This window comes from Solanum verrucosum, unplaced genomic scaffold, assembly GCF_900185275.1.
Source record: "Solanum verrucosum unplaced genomic scaffold, falcon-dt-bn FXZP01000157.1, whole genome shotgun sequence".
NCBI classification, from domain to species: domain Eukaryota; kingdom Viridiplantae; phylum Streptophyta; class Magnoliopsida; order Solanales; family Solanaceae; genus Solanum; species Solanum verrucosum.
The window spans coordinates 1,402,134-1,408,961 of NW_026020185.1; positions in this window are offsets into that span (position 1 = coordinate 1,402,134).

Sequence of the window (6,828 nt, forward strand, 5' to 3'; positions counted from 1 at the left end):
TTCTAGATGTCTCTACAAAGCAAAATTAATATACAAATGCTCGCAATCACACATAGCCTAGTATGCACTGTTAACTTCTTATTGTCAAGTTTTATTTGTATTGTTTAAATCACAATTGTTTCATTCATACTCAATAGATATCACAAAAATATCCTTAATAGTCAACAACATTACCAACAACACATTTAAATGCAAACCTCTTTATATATATATATAGTAATGTCCCGTGCTTTGCATGGCCCCAATATGATTTTGAAGCAAACTTTTTCATAGTAAAATACTCAACTATACCTAATCAAAATCATATATTAATATGGGAAAAAACTTGACATTGTTCATGTGAATATGTGAAATAGATAAATAGTTACAAAATGATTTATATATATATATCAATTCATTTGGTTTGATTTGGTTTGTGTTCAACTAATCTAAAGTAGTTTTATATTTCTCTCCAACCGTCACATCTATGACTATCATTCTCCAGGGTGCACACACTATTATTCTACTACTAAATGATGCACTAATGAATAGTTTTCACTTTATCGTTGAGGTAAAGTCAAATGGTTAGGCTCCTATCACATTTTTGAATTAGAACATCAAATTTAACACATAATGCTAAAATTATTTAGTAGTAGATACATATTGCAATTGGAAAAGGATCAATAAAGATTTCTTTCTCATGCATAGTGAAGTAGTAAAATCATCACAACAAAATTTGCTTGATCATTTTATTTTGGGTCTCATGTAATAAAGAGAAATATGGGAAGTTTTGGGTTTTGTTTAAATTTCACTTTTCGAAAAGTAACAATTAACAATATCACCTAAATGTAGAATCAATCACGGAGAATTAAACAGGATTGTGTTCACCAAGCATATTTGACCATTTTCGCGTTAATTACAGAACTTAATCTTGCATTGATATATCAGTTTATCAAACTTATGCTACACTTAACCGTTTTAAAACAAAATTAAATGTATATCACTTTTCTTATTTCGAACTAAAAGTGTTCACTATCATTTCAATAGATAGAATCTCAAGTTGGTTAATCTTGCTACAACATTATCCATTAGACGAGTTCAGATCCTCAAATTCTTGTTATAAACTCTTTTTCAAAGTTTTAGCCTTTTTACTCAAACAAGATAAACTTAAGGCAGGTTTTAACGTTTGCAACCATTAGAAGTCAATTAAAATGAAAGAGATAATAAGGTATACTGACACAATACACAATTCATTTAGTAAAAATCCTAATTTTAGGTCAAGTCGTCATGGATTTCACAACCTTTGGTTGTGTGGTTTATCCCACATGATTAATGAAACAAGAAATAAAATTGCATTCATCGTATTTACTTATGAGAGTTAAAGACAATCAACATTTTGATTTCAATAAGCCGATGAAATTCTTGTACAAACTTCATTCAAGTGATATGGTCTTCTTCGATATAACAAATATGATAAAATAAAACCTTAAAAATAATATTTATAGTTACAAAAAAATTAATAATAGAAAGTAGAAATTTTGAGGTTCGTCTAACGCTATGTTTGAAGTCCCGTCACATAACTTCAGAGTGTTATAGTATTCTTGTAGGTCTGACGCTGCATGTGACGACTTGTCAGAGGTCCGATAGTCTATCACCTCTATCGTCACAAAACATTAGAGAGTTTGTGGAATTTCTACAGGTATGGCGGTATACCTGATAGACCTATGTATGACCCTTCATAGGTCTGACGGTCAGTCATAGGTTTGACGATCCGTCAACCCTGTCGTCAGAGCTCTCCTTTCGCGCACTTAGCTCCATTTTACTTTCTTTCTTGCCTTAACATATTGCCTCACCCAACACACTAGATCATGCTCCATCTTGGTGTGAGTGAGCTGAAAAATGAGACTCATACAATGTTCTTTACAATTATACATCTTGCTCCAAATTATCTTCTCCATTGTGCACAACCTCCACACACCACCCATACTTGAAATCAATTTATCAATAGGATCGGGGTTGGTTTGTGGGGAAACTCTAATGTCCTTTATCACGAGCTCATCTTCAGAGGTCAAGGTGTTTTTCCCTTCCATTCGTACATATATGCTTGAAAAGTTTTAACCGCAACTTCCAAAACATCAACTCATTTGAACAAGCTGTTTACCTTGCATGTCTACCAACCCCTTCATGGCATTTTCACTGCAATATTTATCATCTTGAGTAATGCCTTGGAGATCCAAGTAAGTTTGCGCTTATTTTTGTAGGTTGTCTCTACCAATTTATGGCAAGCACTTTTCTTAGGGTTGGAAGAAGGCTAGTGAGGTGGCTTTGTATCTTCCTCACTTGAGGAATTTCCCAACACAATAATGGTTTAATTATATCTAAATATGAATGAATTAATAATTTACAATACTTTTATGATGTTTCCCCTATGAACCTATGCAAACCTTTATGTTTTCCAAATTGTGAGCTCAAAGAGTAGGGTTGTTAATTATGAAAGATGAGTTTTATGATCTAAAGCATCAAGTAATAGAAATTCATGCAATTATGATAAAATCCCTATCTAATGCTAGAATTCTAGATTTGGTGATTGAAAGTATCTTTGAACCTTGAAAGGGAAAAGTATGAAGTTATGCATGATCTTATGAAACCTATGTGGATGTTTAGGGTGCTTTGAGAGTAAAGTGTCAATGTAGACATCCTTGTTGAACCGATTGATCTTGAGTTTTACTTGAGGACAAGCAAACGTTTAAGTTGGGGGTGTTGATGAGTCCAAGATTTCGACTCATTTAGGGCTTTGTTTTGATAGTTTTAGTGTCCTCAAATGCCTAATTTATGCTCTAAACTAATGTTAAAGTGTTGATTTGCAGCTATGAAGGCTAAGGAGCAAGGCAATGACACTACTGGACAAAAAAAGAGCAAACAAGCTGAAGAAATGAAGAAAAGCGATCTTGGTGATCGCCAAGACCACTCGGCGAACCGCCGAGTGGCTCTTTAGCTCGCCCAAAGTTGCAGTGTGCCAGCCCTGGGAAAGAACTAATTTGGCGACATAAATGGGCAATCGGTAAATAGCCGAACGACTTTGCGATGGCAACCTTGATCGCCTAAAGTCACAGAACCTAAAGATAAAAGGCCAATGCAAATCGACGATGGATTGGAGCAAAGGGCGGATCGTCAAGTGGTTCGGCGAGGCCGGACTTACTTCTCCTAATGGTGTTTCAGGCAAAAAATTGGGCAACTATAAATTGAAATTTTAAATGAAATTTCAAAGGAGATGTTCCAGTTCTGATTCCCTGATTCTAGATTTCAAGTTTTCTCTTAGTTTTTGAGTTTCCATTGTAGACTTTGAAGCTTGATTTTGAGGATTTGCAAGTGGGTCTTGGAATTTATTCAATTTGGACCATTGTAAAGACTTGGGAACCTTTACCCAAATCATGGCTAATGTATTTGGTAACCTTTTTTTTTTTATGATATGTAGCTAAAACCCCAATTCTTGGGGTGTGATCATGTGATTATTATCTTAATTATCTTATGGGTATTGTTGTTTAATGATTTAATTGTTGTTTTAATGCGGGTTTACTCATTAGCTGTGGTTTAATCCATGAATTGTAGTTGCAAATGCAATTCTAGCTTAGAGTTCTTGGCTTGCTTGAGAGAGGTTTTAGAACCAACTTAATGATTGTAGGTATTGGGTTGATATGGGTTCAACTCGAGATAGTGAATCCTAAACTCAATTTTACCTATCTAGCTCGAGAGAGTGGGTACATTAAGGTTGTGGGCTGTTTATCTTGTTAAGCTTGTCGAGGTTCGAGAGAACTCGCTTGAACCATAATAGTTGTTCGAGAGAAAACTATTGCACTTATAGCCTAGACTACCCATAATGATTCAACAAATTATTGTTAAATTTCAATTACCCGTATAGTGTAATTAGCTTATAATCGATCAGATCCCAATAATTCCTCTTAATCTTGTGGAAACCCTTGTTTTAGTGATTTGTTTAAGTTGTTAATTGATATACCGTGAGTTTACGGTATTTCTAATACATTTCACTTACAAGTTGTGTGTGTCTAGGGCCTTTTTGTATGGATTTTTATGTGTTTTTATCATATTTGGTAGGAAAGATGTTCAGGTGCGGAAATAAAGAGAGCTAAAAGAAATGCAGAAAAGGGCATCTACAGAGGTGATCTACGGACCGTAGGTCCATTGACGCTCCGTAGATGGTGGTCGTAGATCAGAAGCCAAGGCATGGAAGGCAAATCGGGGAAATCTGACCAAGTGTGGAACCACGGTGACCATTGATGGTCCATAGATTGATCTACAGACCGTACTGTTGATCCGTAGATTGATACTGCGAGGGTTCCAATACCTGATTTTTGAAGATTCTAAGTGTGGAGCTATGGAAGGGGATTGACGGACCGTAGATCGATCTATGGTCCGTACTGTAGTTCCGTCGTTTGCTTCAAAGAAAATGATTTTTGGAAGTTGAAATATTTTCTAAGTCTTGGCTGACGGAAGGGACTCACGGACCGTAGATCCATTAACGGTCCGTGAGTCAGTCTCGTGGAATGAAGACGCGTGCCTGTAACAAACTTTACTTATTTTGTTTCCCTTTTAATTTAGGACTTGTTTGCTATAAATAGGGCATGTAAATCTCGTTTTTGGGGGTTAGACATTATTATTATATTCTAGTTCTTGACTTGGGAGATTAACTTGCAACTTTAGCAATTATTAATTTCCTAAGATCGTTTTGAAGATTTTTGAGTTGTAATTCAAGTTGAATTTATGGGTTTATTACTTTTTTTTCCGTAAGTTTATAATTCTTTCATCTAAAACAATGAATTATGTTCATATGATTATGGGTAACTAAACTCCACAACTAGGGTTGTGGGAACCATGAGCAATTAACAAAGTATGAATAGTAAATAAGCAATTCTTGAATAGTGTGGTGCATGCATTGGTAATTCTTTCGTTTCGAAGTCTTTTTAGCGGTTGCAAACGTTAGAACTTGCCTTGTTTCTACTTGCCGGACCAATGAGGTAATCAACAATAAAAGAATTATCAACATAGATTTAGTGTGATACTATCTTATAGACTAGTGTCAATTGGTGCGAAGTAAAAACTAAGCCAAACATCGATTATGATGTCTAATAGGAGGTAAAGGTAAGGGTTAGTAAATTACACACACATAACTGGACCAAGGTGCGGGGTGAAATTCTCTAGTGCCGGACCAAGTTTTAGAGATACCTAACTTATCACTTTGCATGTAGTGCATTAGGAAAGGATTGCTATTACTAGGATTACTGCGTTATGAGCTTGTGGGGAACACGTATACCCTAGTTATTTCACTCACCTTGATAACAACCAAAGCTGACTTTTGATTACTGATTATTTATTGAATTCTTACAATTTGTTTCACAAAACCCCCCATTTTAATTACTAGTTTCTGGAAGTAATTTGACTAATTAAATATAATTGTTGGTAAAAGTAAAGTCTAAACCATTTTCCTCGTGGGATCGACCCCAACCTACAAGTTGGGTTCTTTACTTGATAACGATTGCTTATGCTTCTTTAAGGAGGTGTAATTTGAGCGTATCAAATTTTGGACGCTTATGATTTTGAAGAATCACGATTTTTCTTTTATTTTTTTTATTTTCAAGTCCACATCGTGGACCATTTTCAACAATATCCTAGTCTAACCATGCATTTCAACATTGAATCATGCTAGTTTGTCATTCTCAGGATTCCGATTAATCATTTTAACAATTATTTAAGACAAACTTTGGACCCCTAAGTCGAACTTACGTATAGACTTATAATCACATCCAACAAGGCAACATAATCACTATCTATTGTTCCAAGGGTATGGTGACTTCAAATTTTATCATGCAATTTCATCTAACAATTACCCAAGGTCAAGACCCGACTCTCGACTCTCTATATTCAATCTATGAACCGAAATTCAAAGTGAGAGGAAAGTCTATTACCTTACAAGCAGCGTGGAGTGGGGTGATTGCGTGATGACACTAAGTTTTGCAAGACCAAAGAATCACTTCTTCGTTACTAACCCTACATCGGACCCTTTTAGTGGAATATGGAATGAGTTGTATTCGGAATGGAAAGGAATTGTAGGAATGATGGAGGAATGGGAGGGATGATTTAATGGGGGAGTTATGGAGTGATTTAGGGGAGTTGAAGGTGTTTGAAACGGTTGGGGAGTGAATGGAGGGAAGTGGAAGTGATTTGAAATTATGGGAGTTTTAAATAAGGGGTCCAGGTCGGGCCAGACAGATTTAGGGTTTTGGACCCATGAGACCCCGTCTACGGTCCGTGGGTCGATCTACTGTCTGTAGATTGGGACCATAGATCCCACTTATCCTTGGAAAAGTTGAGGGGCTTACCTGGGATCTACGGACACCATTCACGGTCCGTGGATAGAACGATGGACCATCGATGGGGTCGTAGACCTCTGCACCAGACCATTTTCTGCAGATTTTGCATAGCGTACCTGCACATGTAGCAACCATTAGACTATTCTTTTTACATTTTCTGGACACTTTTTAGACACGGACCCTATGCTAATTCTAACCAAGACTAAAAAAAAACTAAAACACCTATCTAAATTGATACAGAGACGCATTTAAACAAAGAAAATTACTAAATGGGAAACAGAAAACCTATCGTTGGCTAGATTGTACATCTTGGGTTGCCTCCCAAGCAGCACTTGATTTAACGTCGCTGCACGAACCAAGTTTCTTGATTACTCAGACTTCATCAAGATTGTAGGCCTCAATCACTTCTTGCACACTTTTAACATTTCCCAGATAGATCTTGATCCTTTGCTCGTTTGCCATG